Source organism: Microcebus murinus, unplaced genomic scaffold (genome assembly GCF_040939455.1).
Source record: "Microcebus murinus isolate Inina unplaced genomic scaffold, M.murinus_Inina_mat1.0 scaf069_hap2_Mmur4.0, whole genome shotgun sequence".
In the NCBI taxonomy this organism is placed as follows: domain Eukaryota; kingdom Metazoa; phylum Chordata; class Mammalia; order Primates; family Cheirogaleidae; genus Microcebus; species Microcebus murinus.
Window position 1 is genome coordinate 13,890 of NW_027439015.1, and position 19,992 is coordinate 33,881.

General features: G+C 62.3%; 5 pseudogenes; all 5 read left to right on the forward strand.

The window, feature by feature from the left end:
- The first annotated feature begins 821 nt into the window (after positions 1 to 821).
- LOC142869326 (uncharacterized) lies at positions 822 to 940 on the forward strand (annotated as a pseudogene).
- Positions 941 to 4,799: 3,859 nt separating this feature from the next.
- LOC142869327 (uncharacterized) lies at positions 4,800 to 4,918 on the forward strand (annotated as a pseudogene).
- A 3,859-nt stretch (positions 4,919 to 8,777) lies between these two features.
- LOC142869313 (uncharacterized) lies at positions 8,778 to 8,896 on the forward strand (annotated as a pseudogene).
- Positions 8,897 to 12,755: 3,859 nt separating this feature from the next.
- Positions 12,756 to 12,874, forward strand: LOC142869314 (uncharacterized; annotated as a pseudogene).
- A 3,856-nt stretch (positions 12,875 to 16,730) lies between these two features.
- Positions 16,731 to 16,849, forward strand: LOC142869315 (uncharacterized; annotated as a pseudogene).
- The last annotated feature ends 3,143 nt before the right edge of the window (positions 16,850 to 19,992 follow it).

The window sequence follows — 19,992 nt, forward strand, 5'->3', positions numbered from 1 at the left end:
ATATCTAATCGCCGATTTTTAGCGAGTCCACACGCCAGGGTGGTTGGGGTCCAGTGCAGCCCCGGCCAGGTCCAGGCCCCTTGGACTGGGCCACAGGAGGACAAAGAGGAGGGTCCCGGCCCCCACGGTAGGTAGAGGTGCGGGCAGTTCTCCAAGGGCTTGGGTGTTTTCCAGAGGGAGGAGATGGAGGGGACTGATTTCTTCAGCGCCCCACAAACCACGCCACCCCACCCCACCCATGGGACACATCCCGAGAGAGAGAGAGAGAGAGAGAGAGAGAGAGAGAGAGAGAGAGAGAGAGAGAGAGAGAGAGAGAGAGAGAGAGACGCCCCATACACTGGCTCCCCTCCCCCGTGCGCTGTGCCCCAGCCCTGGCCCGGGGGAATAGGCGGCCGCCGGGCCACAGGGTGGGGGGCGCAGCTGAAAGGGGTTGTGGGGGAGGGCCGCCCCTGGCTGGGGTCAAAGGGCGAGCGCCCCGCCCCTCCCGCCCGTGCGAGCTGGGGGTGGGGGGCGGGGAGGTGAAGGAGGCCAGGCAAGGAGAGGAGGGGGGCTTGAAGGTCTCCACCTTGGCGGGTCCAGCCGTGGAGGCGCATCTTGTGTGAGTGTGAGTGAGTGAGTGAGTGTGAGTGTGAGTGTGTGTGTATACAGAGACAGCCCCCAACCCCGGCCCGCCCCGCCTGTCACCCCCGTCCCTCGGAGCCCGCGGGACCCGGCCGGCGAACTCAACAGGCCCGACCCGGCGCGGGGCCTGGGGCGGGAGGCGGCGGCGGGGAAGCGCAGAGAGGCTCGGCTTCTTGAGCGGGGCAGGGGCGCCCTCCGCCGTCCACGGCCACACCACCCCGAACGCGCCCGATCCCGTCTGGTCTCGGAAGCTAAGCAGGCTCGGGCCTGGTTAGAACTTGGATGGGAGACCGCCCGGGAATACCGGGTGCCGTAGGCTTCTTCTTTTTTTTTTTGCCTCTGGTTCTGTCGCGTTTCTGGGAGTGCGGGGGCGGCCCGGGGTGGGGGTGACCCCCACCCTCAGCGTCCGCCGCGGTGCCTGGCGCGCCCCAGCCCGCACCGTGGGGCCTCCTCTTGTCCCGAGCCGCGACACCGCCGCCACGCGGCAGCATGCGTGGCTTCTGGACAGTCAGGTCTCAGACCAAAGGTCTGCTCTGTGGGAGCCGACACGCTGGAGGAAACCTTGAGAGTCTGAGAGGGGAGGGAGTTCCAGAAGAAGGCCAGGATGTCATTTTGAGGGAGTATGTGACCAGAACTCGTCCCGTTGCTTTTGGGGTTCTATGGGCTACACGTAGGAATCTTTGGTGGTGGCACCTGATGTTGGGGGATCCGGAGTCACACCCAGACCTGCTCCACAGGCCTCCTTTTACTTTTCTCTTCGGATTCATTTTTTTTTTTTTTTTTTTGAGACAGAGTCTCGGTTTGGTGCCCAGGCTAGAGTGAGTGCCGTGGCGTCAGCCTAGCTCACAGCAACTTCAAACTCCTGGGCTCCAGTGATCCTTCTGCCTCAGCCTCCCGGGTAGCTGGGACTGCAGGCATGCGCCACCATGCCCCGCTAATTTTTATATATATATCAGTTGGCCAATTAATTCCTTTCTATTTATAGTAGAGACGGGGTCTCGCTCTTGCTCAGGCTGGTTTTGAACTCCTGACCTTGAGCAATCCGCCCGCCTCGGCCTCCCAAGAGCTAGGATTACAGGCGTGAGCCACAGCGCCCGGCCGGATTCATTATTTTTAAAAAGTGTCTCTTATCTCTATTATTGCATTTTCTTTTCTCTCTCTTTTCAAGCAGATGATGGGAGTCCAAGTATTAAGGTGACATGTGTTGCCCGTGCCCCCCTCCCCCCCCGTGTTCTTATTCATTTACCTCTCATGTTGCTCCAGCATATTGTGGGGGCACCAATGTTAAGGTCGGGTGCGTTGCCCTCTCCCAGCCTCCCCCCTCGGGTCAGAGCTTCAAGTGCGCCCATCCCCCAGTCGGTGCGTACCCACCCCATTCCTAATGGATGTGTATGCCCATCACCTCCCCCCACCCGCCCGACACCCACCCGAAGAAGGTGATTCCTCTGTGTCCACTTAGGTGTCCATCGGTTCGTACCCATTTGCTGGTGAGCGCGAGCACGTGGTGCTCGTGTGTCCATTCTTGGGATACTTGGCTTACTGGAACGGGTTCCAGCTCTGGCCAGGAGAACCACGAGAGGTGCCCCCTCACCGCTGCTCCTCATAGCCGAATAGCACTCCGTGGTGTCCACGCGCCACATTTTATTTACCCACTCGTGGGTCGATGGGCACTCGGGTGGCTTCCAGGTCTTTGCGATTGTGACTTGTGCCCTGACACTAACCCTAACCCTTACCCAGCCCGTCTCCTCCACGGCCCCTGCCTGACTGACTCCTTCCCGCCCGGCCTATCACCTGTCACCGTCCTCTGCCCCTGCCTGACACGCTCCTCCCCGCCCGGGCCGTCACCGTCCTCGGCCCCTGCCTGACGGGGCTCCTCCGTCGCCTGGGCCTTCCAAGGGCTTGGTGTGGACGCTGGTTCCAGGACGCCCTCCCAGGAACCCGGTAGCAGGGCGGCCGCAGCGTCTCGCGCAACCCAACCGTCCGCCGGCTGGCCGCCATCGCTAAGTGGCCTGCGGGGGACGTGCTCCCGCTGTGCCGTGGGGGCCCAGCCTGGTGTCTTCTCTGAGGCCCCGCGGCTGCCGCTCCCCGCAAGGGGATAGCCGCGGAGGTGGGGACCGCCTCCTCATGGGGACGTACACCCAGCTCTCCACGTCGGATTCCGGGGCTCTCTGTCCTGCCAGAAGGCCCAGCTGGCCTGCGGGTCCTTAGAGTGGCAAAAACATCCGAAAACTGAGATTGAGGGTCCGGTGGGTGTCTGCACTTTTGTGCTGGGCACCCCAGGGAGGCCCGGTGGCTGGCTGGACAACGCGGTCTGCTGGGCTGGGGGGGGGGTTTGGAGGAGCAACTGATGCCCTTTGCACTTTGGGTAGCAAGTGTCTGAGGTGTCTCTGGGCCCTGTGCCATGTGGGGGCGGGGGCGGGGGCGGGGTGGGAGGAGGAGGAGGAGGAGGAGGAGGAGGAGGAGGAGGAGGAGGTGGGAAGGGCCGTGGCCTGCAGTCGTGTTCCCCGGGGTGGCACAGCATGTGGCTTCTTCCACAGGCTGCTTGGCCTGGGCTCCCTGCACCTGGGCCTTTGGAGGACTGGCCCTGTGCTTGCCAACACTTCCTGCAGGGACCCAGAGCTGGGAGGTTGCATCTCTCAGCCCTGGGTCGGGCAGAGCCCCAGCGGGCCATGCCCACAACCTCTCTCAGCAGGGGTCCCCCAGAAGGCTCCTTTGGGACCAGGATTCTCTTGCGGGTGACTCTTTAAGGTCTGGCCCCTGGATGGAGGGGCACCAGGAGTAGAGGAGCAGGAAGGGGAAGGGGGTGGCCATGCGAGGGGACACTTTCAGGCCAAGTCCCAGCTTCAGTCTGATCCTCCTGGGAACCCCGGGGTGGACATCACACCTCCTGGTTGCCCCGCTCTGAGACAAGGAGCCGGGCTTCGCATTCCCACAGCAGCCAGTCGTGGGCTGAGGACACCTGGGGCGTTGGGAACTCCCTGGCTTCTCCTTGGTTTAACATCTGGAGCTGCTTGTGAATTGTGCCGCCACACACACCCGAGTGCAGGTGTCTTCCGCACAGACTGCGGGCCTCGCTCTTCTGAATGCCGCTAGCTCGCGACCCACCCACGGGAGAACCTGGTCAGGGTACTTTCTCTCAGGGGCAGACTCTGATCCGGGCGGGCTACCGGTGTCTCTGTTTGCTCCTTTCTTTCTTCCACTTCGGGAAAGGCTTCCTTACTGGGTGTGGAAATCTCCTATGCCTTTCCTCGCCTATTCTGTCAGCTCTAAAATTCTCTTTCGGTTGCCACCCTCACAGATGGATTAGGAAACTCTTTGCGGTGCACTCATTAGTGAAATGACCTCAATGACGCTGGAATCCAATATCTAATCGCCGATTTTTAGCGAGTCCACACGCCAGGGTGGTTGGGGTCCAGTGCAGCCCCGGCCAGGTCCAGGCCCCTTGGACTGGGCCACAGGAGGACAAAGAGGAGGGTCCCGGCCCCCACGGTAGGTAGAGGTGCGGGCAGTTCTCCAAGGGCTTGGGTGTTTTCCAGAGGGAGGAGATGGAGGGGACTGATTTCTTCAGCGCCCCACAAACCACGCCACCCCACCCCACCCATGGGACACATCCCGAGAGAGAGAGAGAGAGAGAGAGAGAGAGAGAGAGAGAGAGAGAGAGAGAGAGAGAGAGAGAGAGACGCCCCATACACTGGCTCCCCTCCCCCGTGCGCTGTGCCCCAGCCCTGGCCCGGGGGAATAGGCGGCCGCCGGGCCACAGGGTGGGGGGCGCAGCTGAAAGGGGTTGTGGGGGAGGGCCGCCCCTGGCTGGGGTCAAAGGGCGAGCGCCCCGCCCCTCCCGCCCGTGCGAGCTGGGGGTGGGGGGCGGGGAGGTGAAGGAGGCCAGGCAAGGAGAGGAGGGGGGCTTGAAGGTCTCCACCTTGGCGGGTCCAGCCGTGGAGGCGCATCTTGTGTGAGTGTGAGTGAGTGAGTGAGTGTGAGTGTGAGTGTGTGTGTATACAGAGACAGCCCCCAACCCCGGCCCGCCCCGCCTGTCACCCCCGTCCCTCGGAGCCCGCGGGACCCGGCCGGCGAACTCAACAGGCCCGACCCGGCGCGGGGCCTGGGGCGGGGGGAGGAGGCGGCGGGGAAGCGCAGAGAGGCTCGGCTTCTTGAGCGGGGCAGGGGCGCCCTCCGCCGTCCACGGCCACACCACCCCGAACGCGCCCGATCCCGTCTGGTCTCGGAAGCTAAGCAGGCTCGGGCCTGGTTAGAACTTGGATGGGAGACCGCCCGGGAATACCGGGTGCCGTAGGCTTCTTCTTTTTTTTTTTGCCTCTGGTTCTGTCGCGTTTCTGGGAGTGCGGGGGCGGCCCGGGGTGGGGGTGACCCCCACCCTCAGCGTCCGCCGCGGTGCCTGGCGCGCCCCAGCCCGCACCGTGGGGCCTCCTCTTGTCCCGAGCCGCGACACCGCCGCCACGCGGCAGCATGCGTGGCTTCTGGACAGTCAGGTCTCAGACCAAAGGTCTGCTCTGTGGGAGCCGACACGCTGGAGGAAACCTTGAGAGTCTGAGAGGGGAGGGAGTTCCAGAAGAAGGCCAGGATGTCATTTTGAGGGAGTATGTGACCAGAACTCGTCCCGTTGCTTTTGGGGTTCTATGGGCTACACGTAGGAATCTTTGGTGGTGGCACCTGATGTTGGGGGATCCGGAGTCACACCCAGACCTGCTCCACAGGCCTCCTTTTACTTTTCTCTTCGGATTCATTTTTTTTTTTTTTTTTTTGAGACAGAGTCTCGGTTTGGTGCCCAGGCTAGAGTGAGTGCCGTGGCGTCAGCCTAGCTCACAGCAACTTCAAACTCCTGGGCTCCAGTGATCCTTCTGCCTCAGCCTCCCGGGTAGCTGGGACTGCAGGCATGCGCCACCATGCCCCGCTAATTTTTATATATATATCAGTTGGCCAATTAATTCCTTTCTATTTATAGTAGAGACGGGGTCTCGCTCTTGCTCAGGCTGGTTTTGAACTCCTGACCTTGAGCAATCCGCCCGCCTCGGCCTCCCAAGAGCTAGGATTACAGGCGTGAGCCACAGCGCCCGGCCGGATTCATTATTTTTAAAAAGTGTCTCTTATCTCTATTATTGCATTTTCTTTTCTCTCTCTTTTCAAGCAGATGATGGGAGTCCAAGTATTAAGGTGACATGTGTTGCCCGTGCCCCCCTCCCCCCCCGTGTTCTTATTCATTTACCTCTCATGTTGCTCCAGCATATTGTGGGGGCACCAATGTTAAGGTCGGGTGCGTTGCCCTCTCCCAGCCTCCCCCCTCGGGTCAGAGCTTCAAGTGCGCCCATCCCCCAGTCGGTGCGTACCCACCCCATTCCTAATGGATGTGTATGCCCATCCCCTCCCCCCACCCGCCCGACACCCACCCGAAGAAGGTGATTCCTCTGTGTCCACTTAGGTGTCCATCGGTTCGTACCCATTTGCTGGTGAGCGCGAGCACGTGGTGCTCGTGTGTCCATTCTTGGGATACTTGGCTTACTGGAACGGGTTCCAGCTCTGGCCAGGAGAACCACGAGAGGTGCCCCCTCACCGCTGCTCCTCATAGCCGAATAGCACTCCGTGGTGTCCACGCGCCACATTTTATTTACCCACTCGTGGGTCGATGGGCACTCGGGTGGCTTCCAGGTCTTTGCGATTGTGACTTGTGCCCTGACACTAACCCTAACCCTTACCCAGCCCGTCTCCTCCACGGCCCCTGCCTGACTGACTCCTTCCCGCCCGGCCTATCACCTGTCACCGTCCTCTGCCCCTGCCTGACACGCTCCTCCCCGCCCGGGCCGTCACCGTCCTCGGCCCCTGCCTGACGGGGCTCCTCCGTCGCCTGGGCCTTCCAAGGGCTTGGTGTGGACGCTGGTTCCAGGACGCCCTCCCAGGAACCCGGTAGCAGGGCGGCCGCAGCGTCTCGCGCAACCCAACCGTCCGCCGGCTGGCCGCCATCGCTAAGTGGCCTGCGGGGGACGTGCTCCCGCTGTGCCGTGGGGGCCCAGCCTGGTGTCTTCTCTGAGGCCCCGCGGCTGCCGCTCCCCGCAAGGGGATAGCCGCGGAGGTGGGGACCGCCTCCTCATGGGGACGTACACCCAGCTCTCCACGTCGGATTCCGGGGCTCTCTGTCCTGCCAGAAGGCCCAGCTGGCCTGCGGGTCCTTAGAGTGGCAAAAACATCCGAAAACTGAGATTGAGGGTCCGGTGGGTGTCTGCACTTTTGTGCTGGGCACCCCAGGGAGGCCCGGTGGCTGGCTGGACAACGCGGTCTGCTGGGCTGGGGGGGGGGTTTGGAGGAGCAACTGATGCCCTTTGCACTTTGGGTAGCAAGTGTCTGAGGTGTCTCTGGGCCCTGTGCCATGTGGGGGCGGGGGCGGGGGCGGGGTGGGAGGAGGAGGAGGAGGAGGAGGAGGAGGAGGAGGAGGAGGAGGTGGGAAGGGCCGTGGCCTGCAGTCGTGTTCCCCGGGGTGGCACAGCATGTGGCTTCTTCCACAGGCTGCTTGGCCTGGGCTCCCTGCACCTGGGCCTTTGGAGGACTGGCCCTGTGCTTGCCAACACTTCCTGCAGGGACCCAGAGCTGGGAGGTTGCATCTCTCAGCCCTGGGTCGGGCAGAGCCCCAGCGGGCCATGCCCACAACCTCTCTCAGCAGGGGTCCCCCAGAAGGCTCCTTTGGGACCAGGATTCTCTTGCGGGTGACTCTTTAAGGTCTGGCCCCTGGATGGAGGGGCACCAGGAGTAGAGGAGCAGGAAGGGGAAGGGGGTGGCCATGCGAGGGGACACTTTCAGGCCAAGTCCCAGCTTCAGTCTGATCCTCCTGGGAACCCCGGGGTGGACATCACACCTCCTGGTTGCCCCGCTCTGAGACAAGGAGCCGGGCTTCGCATTCCCACAGCAGCCAGTCGTGGGCTGAGGACACCTGGGGCGTTGGGAACTCCCTGGCTTCTCCTTGGTTTAACATCTGGAGCTGCTTGTGAATTGTGCCGCCACACACACCCGAGTGCAGGTGTCTTCCGCACAGACTGCGGGCCTCGCTCTTCTGAATGCCGCTAGCTCGCGACCCACCCACGGGAGAACCTGGTCAGGGTACTTTCTCTCAGGGGCAGACTCTGATCCGGGCGGGCTACCGGTGTCTCTGTTTGCTCCTTTCTTTCTTCCACTTCGGGAAAGGCTTCCTTACTGGGTGTGGAAATCTCCTATGCCTTTCCTCGCCTATTCTGTCAGCTCTAAAATTCTCTTTCGGTTGCCACCCTCACAGATGGATTAGGAAACTCTTTGCGGTGCACTCATTAGTGAAATGACCTCAATGACGCTGGAATCCAATATCTAATCGCCGATTTTTAGCGAGTCCACACGCCAGGGTGGTTGGGGTCCAGTGCAGCCCCGGCCAGGTCCAGGCCCCTTGGACTGGGCCACAGGAGGACAAAGAGGAGGGTCCCGGCCCCCACGGTAGGTAGAGGTGCGGGCAGTTCTCCAAGGGCTTGGGTGTTTTCCAGAGGGAGGAGATGGAGGGGACTGATTTCTTCAGCGCCCCACAAACCACGCCACCCCACCCCACCCATGGGACACATCCCGAGAGAGAGAGAGAGAGAGAGAGAGAGAGAGAGAGAGAGAGAGAGAGAGAGAGAGAGAGAGAGAGACGCCCCATACACTGGCTCCCCTCCCCCGTGCGCTGTGCCCCAGCCCTGGCCCGGGGGAATAGGCGGCCGCCGGGCCACAGGGTGGGGGGCGCAGCTGAAAGGGGTTGTGGGGGAGGGCCGCCCCTGGCTGGGGTCAAAGGGCGAGCGCCCCGCCCCTCCCGCCCGTGCGAGCTGGGGGTGGGGGGCGGGGAGGTGAAGGAGGCCAGGCAAGGAGAGGAGGGGGGCTTGAAGGTCTCCACCTTGGCGGGTCCAGCCGTGGAGGCGCATCTTGTGTGAGTGTGAGTGAGTGAGTGAGTGTGAGTGTGAGTGTGTGTGTATACAGAGACAGCCCCCAACCCCGGCCCGCCCCGCCTGTCACCCCCGTCCCTCGGAGCCCGCGGGACCCGGCCGGCGAACTCAACAGGCCCGACCCGGCGCGGGGCCTGGGGCGGGGGGAGGAGGCGGCGGGGAAGCGCAGAGAGGCTCGGCTTCTTGAGCGGGGCAGGGGCGCCCTCCGCCGTCCACGGCCACACCACCCCGAACGCGCCCGATCCCGTCTGGTCTCGGAAGCTAAGCAGGCTCGGGCCTGGTTAGAACTTGGATGGGAGACCGCCCGGGAATACCGGGTGCCGTAGGCTTCTTCTTTTTTTTTTTGCCTCTGGTTCTGTCGCGTTTCTGGGAGTGCGGGGGCGGCCCGGGGTGGGGGTGACCCCCACCCTCAGCGTCCGCCGCGGTGCCTGGCGCGCCCCAGCCCGCACCGTGGGGCCTCCTCTTGTCCCGAGCCGCGACACCGCCGCCACGCGGCAGCATGCGTGGCTTCTGGACAGTCAGGTCTCAGACCAAAGGTCTGCTCTGTGGGAGCCGACACGCTGGAGGAAACCTTGAGAGTCTGAGAGGGGAGGGAGTTCCAGAAGAAGGCCAGGATGTCATTTTGAGGGAGTATGTGACCAGAACTCGTCCCGTTGCTTTTGGGGTTCTATGGGCTACACGTAGGAATCTTTGGTGGTGGCACCTGATGTTGGGGGATCCGGAGTCACACCCAGACCTGCTCCACAGGCCTCCTTTTACTTTTCTCTTCGGATTCATTTTTTTTTTTTTTTTTTTGAGACAGAGTCTCGGTTTGGTGCCCAGGCTAGAGTGAGTGCCGTGGCGTCAGCCTAGCTCACAGCAACTTCAAACTCCTGGGCTCCAGTGATCCTTCTGCCTCAGCCTCCCGGGTAGCTGGGACTGCAGGCATGCGCCACCATGCCCCGCTAATTTTTATATATATATCAGTTGGCCAATTAATTCCTTTCTATTTATAGTAGAGACGGGGTCTCGCTCTTGCTCAGGCTGGTTTTGAACTCCTGACCTTGAGCAATCCGCCCGCCTCGGCCTCCCAAGAGCTAGGATTACAGGCGTGAGCCACAGCGCCCGGCCGGATTCATTATTTTTAAAAAGTGTCTCTTATCTCTATTATTGCATTTTCTTTTCTCTCTCTTTTCAAGCAGATGATGGGAGTCCAAGTATTAAGGTGACATGTGTTGCCCGTGCCCCCCTCCCCCCCCGTGTTCTTATTCATTTACCTCTCATGTTGCTCCAGCATATTGTGGGGGCACCAATGTTAAGGTCGGGTGCGTTGCCCTCTCCCAGCCTCCCCCCTCGGGTCAGAGCTTCAAGTGCGCCCATCCCCCAGTCGGTGCGTACCCACCCCATTCCTAATGGATGTGTATGCCCATCCCCTCCCCCCACCCGCCCGACACCCACCCGAAGAAGGTGATTCCTCTGTGTCCACTTAGGTGTCCATCGGTTCGTACCCATTTGCTGGTGAGCGCGAGCACGTGGTGCTCGTGTGTCCATTCTTGGGATACTTGGCTTACTGGAACGGGTTCCAGCTCTGGCCAGGAGAACCACGAGAGGTGCCCCCTCACCGCTGCTCCTCATAGCCGAATAGCACTCCGTGGTGTCCACGCGCCACATTTTATTTACCCACTCGTGGGTCGATGGGCACTCGGGTGGCTTCCAGGTCTTTGCGATTGTGACTTGTGCCCTGACACTAACCCTAACCCTTACCCAGCCCGTCTCCTCCACGGCCCCTGCCTGACTGACTCCTTCCCGCCCGGCCTATCACCTGTCACCGTCCTCTGCCCCTGCCTGACACGCTCCTCCCCGCCCGGGCCGTCACCGTCCTCGGCCCCTGCCTGACGGGGCTCCTCCGTCGCCTGGGCCTTCCAAGGGCTTGGTGTGGACGCTGGTTCCAGGACGCCCTCCCAGGAACCCGGTAGCAGGGCGGCCGCAGCGTCTCGCGCAACCCAACCGTCCGCCGGCTGGCCGCCATCGCTAAGTGGCCTGCGGGGGACGTGCTCCCGCTGTGCCGTGGGGGCCCAGCCTGGTGTCTTCTCTGAGGCCCCGCGGCTGCCGCTCCCCGCAAGGGGATAGCCGCGGAGGTGGGGACCGCCTCCTCATGGGGACGTACACCCAGCTCTCCACGTCGGATTCCGGGGCTCTCTGTCCTGCCAGAAGGCCCAGCTGGCCTGCGGGTCCTTAGAGTGGCAAAAACATCCGAAAACTGAGATTGAGGGTCCGGTGGGTGTCTGCACTTTTGTGCTGGGCACCCCAGGGAGGCCCGGTGGCTGGCTGGACAACGCGGTCTGCTGGGCTGGGGGGGGGGTTTGGAGGAGCAACTGATGCCCTTTGCACTTTGGGTAGCAAGTGTCTGAGGTGTCTCTGGGCCCTGTGCCATGTGGGGGCGGGGGCGGGGGCGGGGTGGGAGGAGGAGGAGGAGGAGGAGGAGGAGGAGGAGGAGGAGGAGGTGGGAAGGGCCGTGGCCTGCAGTCGTGTTCCCCGGGGTGGCACAGCATGTGGCTTCTTCCACAGGCTGCTTGGCCTGGGCTCCCTGCACCTGGGCCTTTGGAGGACTGGCCCTGTGCTTGCCAACACTTCCTGCAGGGACCCAGAGCTGGGAGGTTGCATCTCTCAGCCCTGGGTCGGGCAGAGCCCCAGCGGGCCATGCCCACAACCTCTCTCAGCAGGGGTCCCCCAGAAGGCTCCTTTGGGACCAGGATTCTCTTGCGGGTGACTCTTTAAGGTCTGGCCCCTGGATGGAGGGGCACCAGGAGTAGAGGAGCAGGAAGGGGAAGGGGGTGGCCATGCGAGGGGACACTTTCAGGCCAAGTCCCAGCTTCAGTCTGATCCTCCTGGGAACCCCGGGGTGGACATCACACCTCCTGGTTGCCCCGCTCTGAGACAAGGAGCCGGGCTTCGCATTCCCACAGCAGCCAGTCGTGGGCTGAGGACACCTGGGGCGTTGGGAACTCCCTGGCTTCTCCTTGGTTTAACATCTGGAGCTGCTTGTGAATTGTGCCGCCACACACACCCGAGTGCAGGTGTCTTCCGCACAGACTGCGGGCCTCGCTCTTCTGAATGCCGCTAGCTCGCGACCCACCCACGGGAGAACCTGGTCAGGGTACTTTCTCTCAGGGGCAGACTCTGATCCGGGCGGGCTACCGGTGTCTCTGTTTGCTCCTTTCTTTCTTCCACTTCGGGAAAGGCTTCCTTACTGGGTGTGGAAATCTCCTATGCCTTTCCTCGCCTATTCTGTCAGCTCTAAAATTCTCTTTCGGTTGCCACCCTCACAGATGGATTAGGAAACTCTTTGCGGTGCACTCATTAGTGAAATGACCTCAATGACGCTGGAATCCAATATCTAATCGCCGATTTTTAGCGAGTCCACACGCCAGGGTGGTTGGGGTCCAGTGCAGCCCCGGCCAGGTCCAGGCCCCTTGGACTGGGCCACAGGAGGACAAAGAGGAGGGTCCCGGCCCCCACGGTAGGTAGAGGTGCGGGCAGTTCTCCAAGGGCTTGGGTGTTTTCCAGAGGGAGGAGATGGAGGGGACTGATTTCTTCAGCGCCCCACAAACCACGCCACCCCACCCCACCCATGGGACACATCCCGAGAGAGAGAGAGAGAGAGAGAGAGAGAGAGAGAGAGAGAGAGAGAGAGAGAGAGAGAGAGAGAGACGCCCCATACACTGGCTCCCCTCCCCCGTGCGCTGTGCCCCAGCCCTGGCCCGGGGGAATAGGCGGCCGCCGGGCCACAGGGTGGGGGGCGCAGCTGAAAGGGGTTGTGGGGGAGGGCCGCCCCTGGCTGGGGTCAAAGGGCGAGCGCCCCGCCCCTCCCGCCCGTGCGAGCTGGGGGTGGGGGGCGGGGAGGTGAAGGAGGCCAGGCAAGGAGAGGAGGGGGGCTTGAAGGTCTCCACCTTGGCGGGTCCAGCCGTGGAGGCGCATCTTGTGTGAGTGTGAGTGAGTGAGTGAGTGTGAGTGTGAGTGTGTGTGTATACAGAGACAGCCCCCAACCCCGGCCCGCCCCGCCTGTCACCCCCGTCCCTCGGAGCCCGCGGGACCCGGCCGGCGAACTCAACAGGCCCGACCCGGCGCGGGGCCTGGGGCGGGGGGAGGAGGCGGCGGGGAAGCGCAGAGAGGCTCGGCTTCTTGAGCGGGGCAGGGGCGCCCTCCGCCGTCCACGGCCACACCACCCCGAACGCGCCCGATCCCGTCTGGTCTCGGAAGCTAAGCAGGCTCGGGCCTGGTTAGAACTTGGATGGGAGACCGCCCGGGAATACCGGGTGCCGTAGGCTTCTTCTTTTTTTTTTTGCCTCTGGTTCTGTCGCGTTTCTGGGAGTGCGGGGGCGGCCCGGGGTGGGGGTGACCCCCACCCTCAGCGTCCGCCGCGGTGCCTGGCGCGCCCCAGCCCGCACCGTGGGGCCTCCTCTTGTCCCGAGCCGCGACACCGCCGCCACGCGGCAGCATGCGTGGCTTCTGGACAGTCAGGTCTCAGACCAAAGGTCTGCTCTGTGGGAGCCGACACGCTGGAGGAAACCTTGAGAGTCTGAGAGGGGAGGGAGTTCCAGAAGAAGGCCAGGATGTCATTTTGAGGGAGTATGTGACCAGAACTCGTCCCGTTGCTTTTGGGGTTCTATGGGCTACACGTAGGAATCTTTGGTGGTGGCACCTGATGTTGGGGGATCCGGAGTCACACCCAGACCTGCTCCACAGGCCTCCTTTTACTTTTCTCTTCGGATTCATTTTTTTTTTTTTTTTTTTGAGACAGAGTCTCGGTTTGGTGCCCAGGCTAGAGTGAGTGCCGTGGCGTCAGCCTAGCTCACAGCAACTTCAAACTCCTGGGCTCCAGTGATCCTTCTGCCTCAGCCTCCCGGGTAGCTGGGACTGCAGGCATGCGCCACCATGCCCCGCTAATTTTTATATATATATCAGTTGGCCAATTAATTCCTTTCTATTTATAGTAGAGACGGGGTCTCGCTCTTGCTCAGGCTGGTTTTGAACTCCTGACCTTGAGCAATCCGCCCGCCTCGGCCTCCCAAGAGCTAGGATTACAGGCGTGAGCCACAGCGCCCGGCCGGATTCATTATTTTTAAAAAGTGTCTCTTATCTCTATTATTGCATTTTCTTTTCTCTCTCTTTTCAAGCAGATGATGGGAGTCCAAGTATTAAGGTGACATGTGTTGCCCGTGCCCCCCTCCCCCCCCGTGTTCTTATTCATTTACCTCTCATGTTGCTCCAGCATATTGTGGGGGCACCAATGTTAAGGTCGGGTGCGTTGCCCTCTCCCAGCCTCCCCCCTCGGGTCAGAGCTTCAAGTGCGCCCATCCCCCAGTCGGTGCGTACCCACCCCATTCCTAATGGATGTGTATGCCCATCCCCTCCCCCCACCCGCCCGACACCCACCCGAAGAAGGTGATTCCTCTGTGTCCACTTAGGTGTCCATCGGTTCGTACCCATTTGCTGGTGAGCGCGAGCACGTGGTGCTCGTGTGTCCATTCTTGGGATACTTGGCTTACTGGAACGGGTTCCAGCTCTGGCCAGGAGAACCACGAGAGGTGCCCCCTCACCGCTGCTCCTCATAGCCGAATAGCACTCCGTGGTGTCCACGCGCCACATTTTATTTACCCACTCGTGGGTCGATGGGCACTCGGGTGGCTTCCAGGTCTTTGCGATTGTGACTTGTGCCCTGACACTAACCCTAACCCTTACCCAGCCCGTCTCCTCCACGGCCCCTGCCTGACTGACTCCTTCCCGCCCGGCCTATCACCTGTCACCGTCCTCTGCCCCTGCCTGACACGCTCCTCCCCGCCCGGGCCGTCACCGTCCTCGGCCCCTGCCTGACGGGGCTCCTCCGTCGCCTGGGCCTTCCAAGGGCTTGGTGTGGACGCTGGTTCCAGGACGCCCTCCCAGGAACCCGGTAGCAGGGCGGCCGCAGCGTCTCGCGCAACCCAACCGTCCGCCGGCTGGCCGCCATCGCTAAGTGGCCTGCGGGGGACGTGCTCCCGCTGTGCCGTGGGGGCCCAGCCTGGTGTCTTCTCTGAGGCCCCGCGGCTGCCGCTCCCCGCAAGGGGATAGCCGCGGAGGTGGGGACCGCCTCCTCATGGGGACGTACACCCAGCTCTCCACGTCGGATTCCGGGGCTCTCTGTCCTGCCAGAAGGCCCAGCTGGCCTGCGGGTCCTTAGAGTGGCAAAAACATCCGAAAACTGAGATTGAGGGTCCGGTGGGTGTCTGCACTTTTGTGCTGGGCACCCCAGGGAGGCCCGGTGGCTGGCTGGACAACGCGGTCTGCTGGGCTGGGGGGGGGGTTTGGAGGAGCAACTGATGCCCTTTGCACTTTGGGTAGCAAGTGTCTGAGGTGTCTCTGGGCCCTGTGCCATGTGGGGGCGGGGGCGGGGGCGGGGTGGGAGGAGGAGGAGGAGGAGGAGGAGGAGGAGGAGGAGGAGGTGGGAAGGGCCGTGGCCTGCAGTCGTGTTCCCCGGGGTGGCACAGCATGTGGCTTCTTCCACAGGCTGCTTGGCCTGGGCTCCCTGCACCTGGGCCTTTGGAGGACTGGCCCTGTGCTTGCCAACACTTCCTGCAGGGACCCAGAGCTGGGAGGTTGCATCTCTCAGCCCTGGGTCGGGCAGAGCCCCAGCGGGCCATGCCCACAACCTCTCTCAGCAGGGGTCCCCCAGAAGGCTCCTTTGGGACCAGGATTCTCTTGCGGGTGACTCTTTAAGGTCTGGCCCCTGGATGGAGGGGCACCAGGAGTAGAGGAGCAGGAAGGGGAAGGGGGTGGCCATGCGAGGGGACACTTTCAGGCCAAGTCCCAGCTTCAGTCTGATCCTCCTGGGAACCCCGGGGTGGACATCACACCTCCTGGTTGCCCCGCTCTGAGACAAGGAGCCGGGCTTCGCATTCCCACAGCAGCCAGTCGTGGGCTGAGGACACCTGGGGCGTTGGGAACTCCCTGGCTTCTCCTTGGTTTAACATCTGGAGCTGCTTGTGAATTGTGCCGCCACACACACCCGAGTGCAGGTGTCTTCCGCACAGACTGCGGGCCTCGCTCTTCTGAATGCCGCTAGCTCGCGACCCACCCACGGGAGAACCTGGTCAGGGTACTTTCTCTCAGGGGCAGACTCTGATCCGGGCGGGCTACCGGTGTCTCTGTTTGCTCCTTTCTTTCTTCCACTTCGGGAAAGGCTTCCTTACTGGGTGTGGAAATCTCCTATGCCTTTCCTCGCCTATTCTGTCAGCTCTAAAATTCTCTTTCGGTTGCCACCCTCACAGATGGATTAGGAAACTCTTTGCGGTGCACTCATTAGTGAAATGACCTCAATGACGCTGGAATCCAATATCTAATCGCCGATTTTTAGCGAGTCCACACGCCAGGGTGGTTGGGGTCCAGTGCAGCCCCGGCCAGGTCCAGGCCCCTTGGACTGGGCCACAGGAGGACAAAGAGGAGGGTCCCGGCCCCCACGGTAGGTAGAGGTGCGGGCAGTTCTCCAAGGGCTTGGGTGTTTTCCAGAGGGAGGAGATGGAGGGGACTGATTTCTTCAGCGCCCCACAAACCACGCCACCCCACCCCACCCATGGGACACATCCCGAGAGAGAGAGAGAGAGAGAGAGAGAGAGAGAGAGAGAGAGAGAGAGAGAGAGAGAGAGAGAGAGACGCCCCATACACTGGCTCCCCTCCCCCGTGCGCTGTGCCCCAGCCCTGGCCCGGGGGAATAGGCGGCCGCCGGGCCACAGGGTGGGGGGCGCAGCTGAAAGGGGTTGTGGGGGAGGGCCGCCCCTGGCTGGGGTCAAAGGGCGAGCGCCCCGCCCCTCCCGCCCGTGCGAGCTGGGGGTGGGGGGCGGGGAGGTGAAGGAGGCCAGGCAAGGAGAGGAGGGGGGCTTGAAGGTCTCCACCTTGGCGGGTCCAGCCGTGGAGGCGCATCTTGTGTGAGTGTGAGTGAGTGAGTGAGTGTGAGTGTGAGTGTGTGTGTATACAGAGACAGCCCCCAACCCCGGCCCGCCCCGCCTGTCACCCCCGTCCCTCGGAGCCCGCGGGACCCGGCCGGCGAACTCAACAGGCCCGACCCGGCGCGGGGCCTGGGGCGGGGGGAGGAGGCGGCGGGGAAGCGCAGAGAGGCTCGGCTTCTTGAGCGGGGCAGGGGCGCCCTCCGCCGTCCACGGCCACACCACCCCGAACGCGCCCGATCCCGTCTGGTCTCGGAAGCTAAGCAGGCTCGGGCCTGGTTAGAACTTGGATGGGAGACCGCCCGGGAATACCGGGTGCCGTAGGCTTCTTCTTTTTTTTTTTGCCTCTGGTTCTGTCGCGTTTCTGGGAGTGCGGGGGCGGCCCGGGGTGGGGGTGACCCCCACCCTCAGCGTCCGCCGCGGTGCCTGGCGCGCCCCAGCCCGCACCGTGGGGCCTCCTCTTGTCCCGAGCCGCGACACCGCCGCCACGCGGCAGCATGCGTGGCTTCTGGACAGTCAGGTCTCAGACCAAAGGTCTGCTCTGTGGGAGCCGACACGCTGGAGGAAACCTTGAGAGTCTGAGAGGGGAGGGAGTTCCAGAAGAAGGCCAGGATGTCATTTTGAGGGAGTATGTGACCAGAACTCGTCCCGTTGCTTTTGGGGTTCTATGGGCTACACGTAGGAATCTTTGGTGGTGGCACCTGATGTTGGGGGATCCGGAGTCACACCCAGACCTGCTCCACAGGCCTCCTTTTACTTTTCTCTTCGGATTCATTTTTTTTTTTTTTTTTTTGAGACAGAGTCTCGGTTTGGTGCCCAGGCTAGAGTGAGTGCCGTGGCGTCAGCCTAGCTCACAGCAACTTCAAACTCCTGGGCTCCAGTGATCCTTCTGCCTCAGCCTCCCGGGTAGCTGGGACTGCAGGCATGCGCCACCATGCCCCGCTAATTTTTATATATATATCAGTTGGCCAATTAATTCCTTTCTATTTATAGTAGAGACGGGGTCTCGCTCTTGCTCAGGCTGGTTTTGAACTCCTGACCTTGAGCAATCCGCCCGCCTCGGCCTCCCAAGAGCTAGGATTACAGGCGTGAGCCACAGCGCCCGGCCGGATTCATTATTTTTAAAAAGTGTCTCTTATCTCTATTATTGCATTTTCTTTTCTCTCTCTTTTCAAGCAGATGATGGGAGTCCAAGTATTAAGGTGACATGTGTTGCCCGTGCCCCCCTCCCCCCCCCGTGTTCTTATTCATTTACCTCTCATGTTGCTCCAGCATATTGTGGGGGCACCAATGTTAAGGTCAGGTGCGTTGCCCTCTCCCAGCCTCCCCCCTCGGGTCAGAGCTTCAAGTGCGCCCATCCCCCAGTCGGTGCGTCAGAGCTTCAAGTGCGCCCATCCCCCAGTCGGTGCGTACCCACCCCATTCCTAATGGATGTGTATGCCCATCCCCTCCCCCCACCCGCCCGACACCCACCCGAAGAAGGTGATTCCTCTGTGTCCACTTAGGTGTCCATCGGTTCGTACCCATTTGCTGGTGAGCGCGAGCACGTGGTGCTCGTGTGTCCATTCTTGGGATACTTGGCTTACTGGAACGGGTTCCAGCTCTGGCCAGGAGAACCACGAGAGGTGCCCCCTCACCGCTGCTCCTCATAGCCGAATAGCACTCCGTGGTGTCCACGCGCCACATTTTATTTACCCACTCGTGGGTCGATGGGCACTCGGGTGGCTTCCAGGTCTTTGCGATTGTGACTTGTGCCCTGACACTAACCCTAACCCTTACCCAGCCCGTCTCCTCCACGGCCCCTGCCTGACTGACTCCTTCCCGCCCGGCCTATCACCTGTCACCGTCCTCTGCCCCTGCCTGACACGCTCCTCCCCGCCCGGGCCGTCACCGTCCTCGGCCCCTGCCTGACGGGGCTCCTCCGTCGCCTGGGCCTTCCAAGGGCTTGGTGTGGACGCTGGTTCCAGGACGCCCTCCCAGGAACCCGGTAGCAGGGCGGCCGCAGCGTCTCGCGCAACCCAACCGTCCGCCGGCTGGCCGCCATCGCTAAGTGGCCTGCGGGGGACGTGCTCCCGCTGTGCCGTGGGGGCCCAGCCTGGTGTCTTCTCTGAGGCCCCGCGGCTGCCGCTCCCCGCAAGGGGATAGCCGCGGAGGTGGGGACCGCCTCCTCATGGGGACGTACACCCAGCTCTCCACGTCGGATTCCGGGGCTCTCTGTCCTGCCAGAAGGCCCAGCTGGCCTGCGGGTCCTTAGAGTGGCAAAAACATCCGAAAACTGAGATTGAGGGTCCGGTGGGTGTCTGCACTTTTGTGCTGGGCACCCCAGGGAGGCCCGGTGGCTGGCTGGACAACGCGGTCTGCTGGGCTGGGGGGGGGGTTTGGAGGAGCAACTGATGCCCTTTGCACTTTGGGTAGCAAGTGTCTGAGGTGTCTCTGGGCCCTGTGCCATGTGGGGGCGGGGGCGGGGGCGGGGTGGGAGGAGGAGGAGGAGGAGGAGGAGGAGGAGGAGGAGGTGGGAAGGGCCGTGGCCTGCAGTCGTGTTCCCCGGGGTGGCACAGCATGTGGCTTCTTCCACAGGCTGCTTGGCCTGGGCTCCCTGCACCTGGGCCTTTGGAGGACTGGCCCTGTGCTTGCCAACACTTCCTGCAGGGACCCAGAGCTGGGAGGTTGCATCTCTCAGCCCTGGGTCGGGCAGAGCCCCAGCGGGCCATGCCCACAACCTCTCTCAGCAGGGGTCCCCCAGAAGGCTCCTTTGGGACCAGGATTCTCTTGCGGGTGACTCTTTAAGGTCTGGCCCCTGGATGGAGGGGCACCAGGAGTAGAGGAGCAGGAAGGGGAAGGGGGTGGCCATGCGAGGGGACACTTTCAGGCCAAGTCCCAGCTTCAGTCTGATCCTCCTGGGAACCCCGGGGTGGACATCACACCTCCTGGTTGCCCCGCTCTGAGACAAGGAGCCGGGCTTCGCATTCCCACAGCAGCCAGTCGTGGGCTGAGGACACCTGGGGCGTTGGGAACTCCCTGGCTTCTCCTTGGTTTAACATCTGGAGCTGCTTGTGAATTGTGCCGCCACACACACCCGAGTGCAGGTGTCTTCCGCACAGACTGCGGGCCTCGCTCTTCTGAATGCCGCTAGCTCGCGACCCACCCACGGGAGAACCTGGTCAGGGTACTTTCTCTCAGGGGCAGACTCTGATCCGGGCGGGCTACCGGTGTCTCTGTTTGCTCCTTTCTTTCTTCCACTTCGGGAAAGGCTTCCTTACTGGGTGTGGAAATCTCCTATGCCTTTCCTCGCCTATTCTGTCAGCTCTAAAATTCTCTTTCGGTTGCCACCCTCACAGATGGATTAGGAAACTCTTTGCGGTGCACTCATTAGTGAAATGACCTCAATGACGCTGGAATCCAATATCTAATCGCCGATTTTTAGCGAGTCCACACGCCAGGGTGGTTGGGGTCCAGTGCAGCCCCGGCCA